Here is a 14,900-nt window from a genome sequence, read left to right on the forward strand (position 1 = left end):
TTTTTTTTTTTTAAAGTACTTGGGGACCATTCCATGCCAGACACAAGATAAACACCATACTTTCTCTTACAGTACCAATTTTACTTACAGGTTTTTGGGAAAATTAAGCCACAGTAGCCTTTGATATGTTTTAGGTTGAATGATAAAAGGTCACATGCCTTATAAAAACATACAAATGAAAAATGTGCTATTTGATTTTAGTGAATGCAACTTCATGCTCAACCTGCAGGAGATCATTCAGGACTTTTCATGATGAGGGATTCTTTGGCAGACAATTGTGAGAAACTCTGCTTTACTTGAAGACCTAGAAAGCATGCTTATCTAATATGTGGAAAAAACAAAGCCTGTAGGGATGGTTTTATGTTGGGTGAAAGAATTGCGATATGAAAAATCTCTCTGTAGCCTGACCCTAACAGACCAAAATAAAAAGATAAAAATTGTCCAAGTACAATAAATGATCCACTCAAGGAAAAGCTGGAGAAGAAAATGTAAAGGGTTTTGAGTAGTGTATTTTTTATTATTATTATTATGTTATGTTAATCACCATACATTACATCATTAGTTTTTGATGTAGTGTTCCATGATTCATTGTTTGCGTATAACACCCAGTGCTCCATGTAGTACGTGCCCTCTTTAATACCCATCACCAGTGTATTTTTAACATGAGCCAACAACAGAATGGAGGAACTAAAGAAAAGCTCATGGGTTTTAGGCTAATATGGAAGGAGGGAAATTCCATTTTATTCCAACCACATCTGGTGGGTTGTATTTATCTCTGCACATCATATTTTAAGAAAGCCATTGGGACACCTGGGTGGCTCAGGTGGTTAAGCACCCAACTCTTGGTTTCGGCTCAGGTCATGATCTCGGGGTCGGGAGATTGAGCCCTGAGTCTGGTTCTGCACTCAATGCAGAATCTGATTGTCCCTCTCCTCCTCCCCCCCATTCTCCCACTCTCTCTAAATAAATAAAATCTTAAAAAAAAAAAAAAAAAGAAAGCCATTGACAAATTGGAACATATTCAGAAAAGAGTTGAAAAGAGAACAATGAAGATGTGAAACCATGTTATACGGGCAATGGTGTGATCTGATTAAGAAACTGTAATCTCCAACACTGTTGTGGCCATTTTTCTGGTATTTCACACACCACCATGCTGAGGGCACTAACAAAGTGAATTAACATGGCAAAAGTTTTTTTCTTTCCTTCATACTCAGTGTTGGTAATGGGTCCACAGGGCTTTGGGTCCACACAGTCACTCAGGGACCCAGGCTGAGGGAGGCTCCGCCATCTTAGACCTGCCTCCTTCATCTGGAACATGCAGCCTCACCAGTCACTGTGGCAGAGTAAGAGATAACTGGATACAGGCACCTGAACAGGTCTGCTCAGCGGTGACACATGACCCCATAGAACTGTAAGGAGTGGGAAAATAGGAGCGAACACCCACAGCCTAATTGATGTTCTACAGATCTTTTAAAAATTGTCAATTTTTTAAACTTTCCATTGTTTTATCCTCAACCTAGAGGATAGTGTTCTAGGAAATCATGGAGTTAGTCTGCTGTTGTATTTTCTCTAATACACATTTGAATCAAATGCTTTTAGAACTACAGAACTTCATCAACCTGAAATCATTTCACCTATTACAAAGTGTGTCACTTTTAGAGAAAGATGAGCTTGTTGAATGCAGTTAAATGCAGTGAAGGGAAGAGGGAGGACAGACTATATGGGAGGGACAGTGCAAAGAGGCTGAGAAATGCTACAGGATTCTGAGTGGAAATTAGGGGTCAAATTGCAGAACAATTATAACAATGGTGTCCCCAGACTAGCACAATAATTCTGACTTGGAAACACCGAACAAGAGGGATATGCATAAGAATTAAGCCATGAGGGATTAAAAGCAATAATAGGAAAGAAATGCAACATAAAAATGCATTTAAAGTTTCTGACTTCTGACTTTTCATGCTTGCTTTTTTTCGGTGACTTGTGTTAGTCACTTAATGAGGCTAAGGAGTTGACGGAGAAGGTAAAGGTGGTTCACTTAAAAATGACTTTGCTTTGATAATAATCACTGGTCTTTTACCACCTGCTGTGCTAAATTCTTTCCCCACATGATCTAATTTAAACTTTTCAACCATATTATAGATTGGATTCCATTAATGTTCCCATTTTATAGATGAGAAATCTCAAGGTGATTTAGAGTTAAGATTCTTGCCCAAGATCATAGAGATAAACCCGAAACCTAGGATTTCTTTTAAAATCCAAACCTTCAAGAGGAACTCTGATTTCCCAGCTTGTCTCTGGGTCTTTCGTTTTAATTTTTCCACTTCTTTGTCTCTTACTATCCTTTTTTTGGAGTAGCAAGGTGTAAAATACAGTAGTTCAAAGAAGACCGTTAGATGGATTTTCTGAGTGGTTATTCTGTCTTGTTTCATTTTTTTACTTTCATATTTCTTTTTTCCTACTACTTCTTTTCCTTTTCCTTTTTTTTTTTTTTTGTTTAAACATTTTTCCAGTCCAAAGGCCAGAATCAACAAGATCAAAAATCAAACAGAAATCTTGAGCTTCCCTGAGGACACACATGGGGGATTTGGGAATGTCAGCTGTACAAATATGACGCCATCTTTAGACAAACTGTCTGGAAGGACGGGGGGACCAGCCCTTGTGTGTTGCATGCAGATGTCATGTGGTCATGCCTCTAGCTAGCTTTATTATCTGATAGATACGGAGCACAAATATTGACTTTTGCTATTTTTACTGTAACTGCAGCCATAAGCATTGATTCCTGCAGGAGAGGGCAGACTGGGAAGAAAGCAGCAGTGTCTTCACAGGCCGGGAGAGTTTTGTCTTTGCCTCGGGACAGAAAGGAGTAGGCTATGAATGAGGTCCTCATGGAATGATTCAATACAGAAATAATAAAATGGTGATGATGTGAAAGATCCCATAGGTTTGACGGACTTGGAAGGAAAATCCCTATTGATTCTGCATTGTCATCTGTGTTCATTTAGCCCAAGCAAATTCTGAATGTAGGAGGAATAGAAACTTAAGAGACCTTAGCCTCCCTCTGAAGGTATGTGTTCTCATTGAGTCATACTTCTTCTTATTCCAATGGCAATGCACAATCGATAGCTACATCTCGCAGTTTCACCTCATCCATATCTCAATATGGTGCGGCAAGAGAGAAAATCAACCAGCACTTAGCATTTTCTTGGTCCTTTGTTGTAGGAGATTAAGGGATTCCTCTTGTGGTGGTGATCTCTTCATTTGGCAAGTGTGAAAAACCAAGGGGATTTTTTGATTTAGTGATTTATGTCATTTTTTGTATCCATAGTTTAAAATTTATGTTGCCAGTGTAGACTAACTCATATTTCCTATTTGTTTTTTTAATTTAAATTCAATTAATTAACATATAATGTATTATTAGTTTCAGAGGTAGAGTTTAGTGATCCATCAGTTGCATATAACACCCAGTGCTCATTCCATCGCATGCCCTCCTTAATGCCCATCACCCAGTTATCCTATCCTCCCATCACCCCCCCAGCAACTCTCAGTTTGTTTCCTGTAGTTAAGAGTCTCTTATGGTTTGTCTCCCTGATTTTGTCTTATTTTCTTTTTCCCCCTGTTCCCCTATGATCCTGTGTTTTGTTTCTTAAATTCCACATGTAAGTAAGATCATATGATAATTGTCTTTCTCTGAGTGACTTATTTCGCTTAGCATAATACCCTCTAGTTCCATCCATGTTGTTGCAAATGGTAAGATTTCATTTTTTTGATGGCTGAGTAGTAATCTATTATGTATATATACTACATCTTCTTTATCTATTCATCTGTGGATGGACATCTTGGCTCTTTCCACAGTTTGGCTATTGTGGACATTGCTGCTATAAACATCGGGGTGCACGTACCCCTTCGGATCACTACATTTGTATCTTTGCACCCAGTAGTGCAATTGGTGGATTGTAGGGTAGCTCTGTTTTTGACGTTTTGAGGACCCTCCATACAATTTTCCAGAGTGACTGCACCAGTTTGCATCCCCACCAGCAGTGTAAGAGGGTTCTCCTTTCTCTGCATCCTGGCCAACATCTGTTGTTTCCTGACTTGTTAATTTTAGCTATTCTGGCTTGTGTGAGCTGGTATCTCATTGTGGTTTTGCTTTGTGTTCCCCTGATGCCAAGTGATGTTGAGCATTTTTTCATATGTCTGTTGGTCATTTGTATCACATTTCCTAGTTGATTAGATCTAGTGTATTCTGCATGAACCAACAAGATCGCATGAAGGACATTAGGCAGCCCTAAACCTGAGAGCAGGTCTATAGAATGACTGGTCTCCATTGCAGGAAGATGGAACTAGGCGGCTCAGCCAGGCACCCAAAGGCTCGGCATATTACAAGGCTGCAGAGTCTCCAGTCTCAAGGTGCATCTCATGCCGCCATCTAACCCAGGGCCCAGATCAGCCCACAGCAAAGGGATGTGCAACTTCTTCGGAGATTCAGGGAGTAGGAATAAAATTCACTGACTCACTGTTAGGGGTCAAAAATCATTCAAATAGATACAGAGGAACAAAGCAATGAATATGGTCCAGAGGTGGAAGAGTGCCTGTGTTGAAGGTGGGAGGATATGCAACGCATATTTGAAGGCGAGATTAAATCTGGTATTTCCTTTGGAGTTGCTGTCAGGAAACTTAAGACATCAGTTAAGACATAAGACTTAAGATAACAGTAGCTCCATAGTCAAATGCTGCTGGTGTCTGGCTCTAAGAAAGCCATTTGTTAATTGATGAAAAGAGCTTGCTGGAGGGGTTTCTACTCATGAGCAGTGGGGTGGGACATATTCCCATGGGAGAAAGACCTTATTGTTTAGAGTCAAGCAGAGTTGGATACAAATCTATGTTCAGACACATATACTTTGCATGATTTCATGGGAGTTTCTTGGGTTTTCCTGTGCCTTGTCTTCATTTTCTATAAAAGACAAAAATGATATTTATTGCCAGGCTGAAAATAAATAATATCTGTACCGTGTTGAGCATATATGCTTACTCCTTCTCTTCATTACCATCCCCCATCCCCCAGGAGAAGACCAATCACTAAAATATAGAATGCTATCTATCAAGCACTCTGCGGAATAGTGTGGGGCTGAGCTTAACTTAAGGGAATTCAGTGTGATCAGTATCTCAGAAAACCAGCTGACATGTCCTGTTTGCAGGGAAAGCTGCAGAAGTACCAAATTTGTTTAAAGCTCACATAAAATATTCATCTCCTGTCTACCTTTGTGTGTACCTTCTAGAACGCCTTTTCTTTCAAGCTTTTGTATAAAGAATAGAAAGGTGCCATTGATTTAGTTTCTCTCCACCACCAGTTGTATAATCCATCAGAAGGGAGGGAGTCTTTTCAAATTCCCGGCCTTAGAGGTCTTCTTTAATTTCACTCTTGGTGATACGAGCTTGTTCCCTGAATCATCTGTTAAAAAAATTGTTTTTTAATGACTTGCAGTCTCGAGGATTTTCGGTTGAGGTTGCATAATAACTGTTAAATTATCCTAGATATACATCTTAAGTCTCCAGTTGGAATCATGAAGTTCTTTAAACCAAAACACTTAAATCCCTATTCATTGTTATAAATACAAAGCAAGTTCCCCTTTACCGATATCCACGGAACTTTCTCACTCATTTGTTTATTTTTTGAACTCTCTCACTTTAAGTAATTGTTATTAGATGACAGTGAAACCATTTTTGTGTTGGGGGTGTATTTTATTTATATAGTCATTTTGATTCTCCAACATAACAAAAATGATAACTTTTGTGAGTTTGTGGAGTGATATCGACAGCAACCATTAGGTCAGTTGGTCGTAGGAAGAATATATTGTTTTCAGTATCAGTCCTGCCCTTGCTGAAACCAGTGAAACCTTTTTAAGATGGGCAGTTGGAGGGGCCAGGCCAGTGCCAAGAAATATAATAAACTTAGGTAAGCTCCGGCAGTTAGGACCCAGCTCAGGGGCACACCCTAGCAGGGAATGTGCAGGTAAGGACAATCCTGTAGGCCGATTGGTCATGTTTCTCATGAGATTCCTAAGCCTAAGTGTATGCTCAGACTCATAGAATAGGAAACTGTTTATAGACCCTTCCTGACTCCAGTGGGAAAAGAAGTATTTTTTGTATCATTTCAAGATCTAGGTAGGCAAATACAACCTTACTATGATGGTTTGACCAGGAAACTTGTGGCCTAACACTAATAGGAGACTATTTAAATGATTTGGGCATGAACGTTGCATTTGAAACTATAGTATCTGCCTTTATGTCATGTTCTACTGGTTGAGTAACCTTAACCAAGGCACTGCTCACTCATGTTTGGCTTTCTCAGTCACCAAGTGGGGGTGGCCATTTCTGCTCTGCAATGTTGATAGGATTCGGTGAAATTCTGTATGGGAAGGGCTCCTGAGTTAAAAGTGCAACATTACATCTAAGGTCCATTTCTCTGTTCTCACCCTTCTTACCTTCCCCCCACCTTTACTAAAAATTAAAGAAACTTTGATGACTTTCTGTTACTATTTTTTTTAAATATTTACCCATTTATTTGAGAGGGAGAGAAAGAGAGATAGGGATGAGAGGGAGAGAGAGTCTTTCAAGCAGACTCCCCGCTGAGTGCAGATCCGGACACAGGGCTTGATCCCATGACCGTGAGATCACAATCTGAGCCGAAACCAAGAGTCGGATGCCACCCAGGTGCCCCGACTTTCTGTTATTTTTAAGATTGTTAAAGCCAAATACGTTAGCTTGTCATTCAGGGTCTCAACTTGCCCATTCTTCTTCCCCACTATTTACTTATACAAATCTTTAGCTGACAACAGCAGATCTGTTTTTCCCTAAATGTGTTCACTGTCATTGGGAGATCTCACTAGGACTTCCAGTCATCCTATTAAGCAGGATATCACATCTAGGAGCATCACCTCAGTGAAAGAGAGGACTGTTGGCTTTTAGGCACAGAAACTCCGAGGTCAGAATCCTGGCCCGATCTCTGGGCTTGGGTCATGTTAAAAGATTCTGGTGGGAGCCAGAATGCCAGCTTGTTAATGGCCAGACATTAATTGCCAACTATTTATGTTATGCCATAGCAACATCTTCATGGAAATTCACATTATCATCATAGGTTTGCTGGGTGACTATGAAATCAGAGCTGAAGGAATCTATTCGATGATACTGGTAATGAGTGCGTTGTTCACACGGAGAGGTCCAGATCCCAAAGGGATACAGGTTTGTGGGTGCCCCTGAGAGGCTCTGGTCTCTCGGCAGAACTCTAAAGGGTGGACTGGTGCAGCTGGGTGGATGGACGTGAATGGGTGGGACCCGGAACCACTCTCAGGCAGGGCCTGGTGGACAGGGGAAGCACCTGAAATTTAGTGTGTGTCTTTATAGGAGCTTTTAACTAGTCTCCAGGCTGATTTGGAGAGACAAAACAATGTCATATTTAGTAAATAATGGTAGAGATGGAGACTGGGAGAAATCCCTGCACATTTCTCTTTGGTCAGCTTATGAGTCATTTTTTTTCCCCCAATAAACAAACACCCACCTAAAACAAATGAGCTCACATTGCTTTTCTTAGTAGCTTGTCATATATTTTTTTCCCCTCTTGCCCATGTTCTGTCAAAGATAAGAAATGATCTTGCAGAATTCCTCATGAAGCTGAGATCACAAGCAGCCTGACCTGGAAACCTCATGGGAGATTCTTCTTGACACATCCCAGCCCCATTTTCAGGGTCTCTGTGGTTCATCTTCAGATAACCATCTTCAGCTCCTTACAGCCTGTCCATCACCTCATCTATAGTATTTGCCACTCTTAATTTGTGTCAAACTCCAAAGAGTTGGGGAAAAAAACATTTTGGGGGGCAGGCAGTTCAAGAAAAGTCAAGGTTGATTGGTGACTTGGTCCTTCCACTCTTTCCCGCACTGCACACCAGAGAGCTAAACTCAAAAGAACACTGTGCACAAACAAGAAAATCACACCATCCCGATTCCTTGACCATGTTGTCAGAGTAACCGCGAGGAATTTCGTAGGATTGTTATTAATTCACAAGCCTCCCTGAATGAGTTTATCAGGCTGTATTTTTGTTCTAAGATCTGTGATATGTTTTCCAGTATTCTGAAATGCAGCTGTGTTATTATCCCTGTGTACGGAATAGAAATGTTCAGTCACCTCTGAGCTATCGACTAGAATATTCCTCAGGGATATCACGCCAGTAGGTGAAAGGGGCGTCACTAAGTGGAATGACAGCCATCTGGTTCTGCTGAACATTCGGGGGCTGGGGAGGAGCAGTCTATGATGGCGGGGGGGAGCAGTGTGCAGTCTGAAAAGGTATATTGAATCCTATAATTGCTTATTTGTTTTCATCTGTGGTCATTATTTTGAAACCTCAAATAACACTAAAGAAGATCTCAGTGTTTTCTATTTCTGAAGGAAGGCATAAATTTTAAAAGGGCTGGGGAGGGGCGCCTGGGTGGCTCAGTCATTACAGTTCTGCCTTCGGCTCAGGTCATGGTCCCAGGGTCCTGCGATAGAGCCCTGCATCGGGCTCCCTGCTCGGTGGGAAGCCTGCTTCTCCCTCTCCCACTCTCCCTGCTTGTGTTCCCTCTCTCGCTGTGTCTGTCTGTCAAATAAATAAATAAAATCTTAAAAAAAAAAATAAAAGGGCTGGGGAATAACCAGTATATAAATGAGTCTCAGAGCAAATACAGAGACAGTTCTTAAATAAGTGCTTTACAATAAACATCCCTACAACGGAGGGTATAAAGGTAATAAAATATAGAACGTGGAGCTTTACGCAGGCAAAGCTCACTGTCCCATTCAAGGTCCTTTGCAGTTTTTAACTTGAACAAGGAATAATTGACAAATGTAATTATGTGTATGTAAAGTGTCCAGCGTGATAATTTGAGGTACACCAACATTGTGAAATGATTACCAAGATCAGGATAATTAAGGTCCTTTCTCCTGTGACCATCTTTGCATTCATGCCCCATGAAGTAATGCTCTCTATTTCTGCGGCTTCGTGTATGAAAGACCCTGAAAGTGAATCCTGCACACTTCTAATAGTATTTCCCTCTGTGAGAGCAGGAGACTCGCGAAGAAATTCATTTTTAGACAAATGGGACTGTTTGTTAAATAGTATACTGTTAGAATGTACTCATTCTGGAAATGAGGAAATTGAGGAGTACAAATTTTTAAAAGTTACACAGTAGTAAAAATCAGATAACCTCACAGAAGTGCTAAGCCTGCCCAGCTGAGCAATTTAGGGAATTTTTCAAGATCTCTGGAGCTCGACTTCCTCATCTGATGGACATGTTTCCTGGTTGCGATTAAAGACTTTCTCAGGGGGCTCTGTGGTTTCCCCCCAGCTCCTGGCAGCGCCTCAGCCTCTGGGACTGGAGGGACCAGGGGGTCCGGGGAGGCTGGGGAGAACACTGAGTGGGTGTGTCATGAGGGGTTGGTTGCTAGTGCTCTAAGACCCCACCCCAGTTCAGATCCAACCAGCTCTACTCTCACTTTACTTTTCCAAGGTGTCCTTTTGCATTAAATCAAGTCCCCAAAACCCTGGACTTGTTTTCTGTTGGAAATTCTAGTTCTACAAAACACCGAAAACAAACCCAAACAACCAGTATGAGAAGATCCTACAGCTACAAGTAGTGGGCTCTGGGCTGAAAAGTACAATTTACATAGAAGTCACAATGAGGGGGACATCTGGGTGGCTCAATCGGTTAAGTGTCTGCCTTTGGCTCAGGTCATGATCCTGGGGTCCTGGGATGGAGCCCTGCATGGGTCTCCCTGCTCAGCGAGGAGCCTGCTTCTCCCTCTGCCCCTCCCCCTACTCATGCTCTCTCTCAAAAAATAAATTAAAAAAAAAACCTAAAAAAAAAAAAAAGTCACATTGAGGCACTCAGCCCCTGTCTCAGCCAAATGTCTGCCTGTTGAGAGAAGCAGCAAGCAAGCAAAGGTAAAGCCCCTCAAACTAAGCAATTTAAAAAATCAGTTGGAACATCTCCCATTGCAAACGAGAGAAAACACAATAAAATTTATTTTTTTAAAAAAACAAGGATTTTTTTTTTCATGTAACTGAGGAGCTCAAGGCTTTAAGTTTAGATGGATCCAGTGGCCCAGGTGGTAGAGTAGTCCTCTCCTCTTCTCTGTGCTCTGTGTTGTCTTGTTCTCAGGTTCCGGGTGGTGACAAGATGGCCACCTTCCAGGTTCAATCTAGCCTAAGGGGAATATCTCTCTCTGGTCATCTCTCTCTGGCCACTTTTCATGAAAGTCCAGAGATTTACTGATTGGACCAACTTCAGTCATTGGAAATCCAGATCCCAGTCACTAGGGAAGAGAGATTGGTTGCTCCAGTTGACCCGAATAGAGTCTTACCTTAGCCAGATGATACGCTGCGATTGGGGATGGGGTTTCCTCAAAAAAATTACTGTTTCCTGAAATGTAGAATAAATACAAAAAAGGCCCACTAATAACATCCCTGCTGGCTTCTGTGACTGCGCTTACAAAAAGTTCTGAAAACGGTAGAAAGTAGGATTCTTTGCAGGACCATTTCTACAGCGTCCTCTGTGGCTTGTGAGTCTAAGGCAAGAACCAAGGACAAATGTCATCTCTCTGCAGCTTAAGTTTCTTAAGAACTTGCTTTTAACAAGTTTTTGAAACGATACACCTTTTTCTTTAAATGTCAAGCATTTTCAAGTCATGTAAAAATGTATCAGTACTCTCTCTTAAGCAGATCCACATCAGCCAGCCTGAAGAATGAGTCTCAAGTAGAATAAGAGAAGAGTCGGAGAGAATGAGAGTTAGCGCATGAAAAATAGCAATTGTGCACATAATGGGAACCTCTAGGCATGTTATCCTTAACAAAGTGATTTTATTAAGCAACGGCTCTATTTAAGCACAAGGAAGACATTATTTTAGTTCATTAAGCATTCCAAAAGTGTTTTTAATGACATCTTGACAGTAATTTCAAATGGAAACCCATTCATATGCATATGTAGAAATGACTATTCAAAAAGGTACATATATTCTCACACACACACGAAATTATCATTTGACTTGATTCTGTAGCCTGAGATGACGAGGAAAGCAAAGGTCAGACTTCCAAACACAAAACACATGTATATCGAGAGCACCGTAACCTGGAAGGAAAAAAACAAATTTCTTCTCATATTTTGCATCAATTTTTTTAGAGTGAGGAACAGCAGAGATGCTTCTTATTGGTTAAAATTTCATAATTCTGAATTCGATCAAATCATAAAACAGCAATCAGACTGTAGTTTTTAAACCATATGGATAAATTTTTTTTTTTTAAGATTTTATTTATTTGACGGAGAGAGATAGCGAAAGCAGGAACACAAGCAGGGGGAGTGGGAGAGTGAGAAGCAGGCTTCCCGCTGAGCAGGGAGCCCGATGCGGGGCTCCATCCCAGGACCCTGGGACCATGACCTGAGCCAAAGGCAGACGCTTAACGACTGAACCACCCAGGCGCCCCTAAACCACATGGATAATTAAGGAAAGATGGAAGTAGTAAGAATTTGCTAAGAGTATTGAATTATCCCATCTTTATTTTGTTAAGAAGATAAAGTTCCCCAAGTCTCTGAGGACAGCATTAGTTATAGGTGGACAGCAAATATTCTTTTTTCTACATGCCCTCCCGGTGCATAGGGTTTGTGTTTCCTTGTTGACTGAAGAGTCCAGATGAAGCCAAGACCTTCACATCCATGGGCTCAGATCTGAAGAGTGTCCTTGATGTGCAGATTGCTCTCAAATTCCCTGCTGGCAGTCTCCTAAGAAACGTGGAAAGCTTCTCAGGAATTTGAATTACCCAGTTAATAGAGAGGTGTCTGCTCAGACTGAGAACTTCTCAGCTTTACTCAAGCCTGATCAGTATTCCAGGGGAGAGTTATTTGCCAAGTGCAAAAGGGACTTGTTGTTCCATTGCAGGACCAGAAGGGGGAGCCATAGTGTAAAGGTATCTGAGGCCATTCGGATTTTCTATGTGGATGAATCGTCACAGCACAGATTACATAACCTGTGGTGCACCACAAACGAAATCAATGCTATCATAGTGAGATTCTGTAAAGAATATCTGGGTAAAGATGGCTGTCTCCATATTCCCATGTATGTGACCAAGATTGAATAGCGAAAAATCTACCAATCTTAGAAATTATTGATAGTTGTTATCAATATGTCAGAAATTTTAAGGCTTTTTTATAGCACAGATCAAAAAAGAGAATTTATTGGATAATGGGCTTCGGTGCTTGAGGCCTGACTGAGGAATATGTTGAGGGACTCCCCGAAAGGAACCCCTATATTTAGAAGTAGCAGGTGCTCCTCAATTTGGACAGGTTGGCATTGGGGAAAGATGAGCTTTGCTCCTACCTTTGACGAGAGCTCAAAACACCAGAATTTACGTGGGGCAGAGAAACCCAGCTGTGGCATTTGTCCTTGACCTACACTAGCATGGGATGTACTCGTAATGAAGGCAGGCACTGGTCCAGCCTTCTTCTGGCTCTACAACTAACCAGGAGGTGCAACCTGAGGCACAGAGGCTTCATTCCCTCTTGTTTTCCACACCTTACAGAGAAGCGGACCTCAGTTTTGGCAAAGTAAAACTAGATTTCATTCTTTCTTTTCCTGAGTCTGAAAAATATATAAGTATTATAGTTAAAGCAGACCAAACTAAACCCATTTGAGGTACACTCACCTCTATAAGGGTAAGCAAACTGAAAAAGAAGACACACAGAGGGGGGTGGGGGAAATCGTTGATGGGGATTACGGAGGGCACTTGTGATGCATACTGGGTGTTGTATGGAAGTGTTGAATCACTATATTATACACCGGAAACTAATATAATGCTGTATGTTAACTAACTGGAATTAAAGTAGAAACTTAAAAAAAAGAAAAGAAAACACAAAGAAAAGATTCTGCCAAAGAAGAGAAACAACCTGAAAAATCCAGTCAACATAGCCCGTGAAATGAAATTCCTACATGAGATCGAATACAGCATTAGGAAATCTCTCATTGGTATTCTGACCAAGTTTGAGAGGATGTGGCATCTTTGCAGCTAGAATAGGCAGTCATAAAAAGGTACAGATCTGAAGTCAGGCAGATTGTTTACAGACAAAAAGCAAGCTGGTTAAATTTTAAAATGCCATGAAAGAAGTGAACTGAAGAGAGTCTGCCACAGAACATTGAGTCACTCAAGTAGAAGGAAGTTGAAGAAAGTTTCTCCGAACTCAGAGGAAAAGCATCCTGACCCTAAATGGATGAAAAAAAGAAAGGAGACATGTTTTGTGTATTAAGAATAACAAAAGTAAAAAATAATAATAATAATAGAGCAGATAAGGGAGAAGAAATCACCAAAATGAGAACAAAGAAAGTTGTTAAAATGAGTAAGGATTATTATTTTATGTAAAAGGTTTAGCATGTCCCAGGAAAGATTTATTTAATGAAGTCATTCATTGGGTGTAAATTATCAAGCACCTTTATATCATGGCCCTGAGGAAGGGCAGACATGGTCCCTGTTCCAACAGAGTTGAGTTTACCTCATAAGAGAGACAAATCACAATCAGCAGCATAGAGCATGGAAAGTTCTGGGAGAGAAGTGACAAGCTTAAAAGAGAGGCACTTTAATTGGCTTAGGGGATCAGGAGTGATTTTCCAGAAGACGTGATATTTTAGCAGCCTTGAAGAATATGCAGGCATCATCTAAATGAATAAAAAAATCTTAGTGGGCAAAAGGGAAAGTCTCAAAATTGAAAGAGTGGCACAAACAACCAAAAAATTCCCTAAAGCCTGGATAATCAAAGAAAAGAGGAGTTAATGAGGTTGAAGGAAAACCAGAGGCTATGTTACAAATGATCTTGTTTTCTCTAGGACTCACTTTAACCATTATGCTAGCATTGAGGATATAACATAAAGATAAGGACTTTTAGTAATGATTACATGTGTATTTTCAAAGGGGCTCTCCAGTGATAATGTGAAGAATGAGCAGTGGAAGAACAAGACTAATTGTGGGAGACCAATTAGGAGGCCATCACGGGAATTTAGGGAGTGAAATGTTAATCTTTAGTGGCCCCGGGAATGGAGAGAAGTAGGCAGATGTGAGACATTTTTAAGAGGTAGAAGTGACTTTCAATTAATCAGATGTCAGTATCAGGAAGAAGGGGGAGTCAAGGATGACAGCCATGTGAAAATGCCATGTGGAAGATCTTGTCCCCACACCCCCAAGTATTTGGAAGCATATTTGAAAGGGAGGACTAGGTTTCAAACACGGCATGACAGTGAAATGGTAAAGTATTCACAAGAATTTATTTCTCATTGAAAAGGGGCTTCGATTGGCAGAGTAGAGCTTTCTTGGAAGAAAGGAGGAGAGATTTAAGAGAAAGTATAAAGACGTGTGGAAGAGAGGAGATAAATGAATGAGAAAGTGTTGCATCTTATGCATTGGGAAAGGACAAGAGATGTGATATGAGGTATGAGACATGATGAAGTAAAATGAGAACCACATCGAGGTGGATTCTAGACATATTTTTTTAAATGTCATGTTTAGTGGAAAAATGCAATAAGTATCTAAGCAGAAGGAAATCAACACCGAAGTGGGAGCTAAAAGCAGTGTGTCACCAGATGGTGACTGCAAATATCAGACAACTGTGGGACAACACTTACAGATTTTGATGCGGAAAGATTGTGAGACCAGAATTTTATACCCAGCTGTTGTTTATGTCAGAGGGTGCTAAAAATTCTCAGAAATGCAAGGATGCAGAAAATACAGCACCCAACATATGCTTCTTGGAAATGTACTCAGAGAACTCTAGCAAATTAAGAAATGATTCAAAGTTAGGAACATGCCTTCTGTACCAAGATGGCAGACTAAGCAAAT

The sequence above is a fragment of the Mirounga angustirostris genome, unplaced genomic scaffold, assembly GCF_029215605.1.
Source record: "Mirounga angustirostris isolate CCGP_5_RB_7025 unplaced genomic scaffold, mMirAng1.0.hap1 SCAF_17, whole genome shotgun sequence".
NCBI classification, from domain to species: Eukaryota; Metazoa; Chordata; class Mammalia; order Carnivora; family Phocidae; genus Mirounga; species Mirounga angustirostris.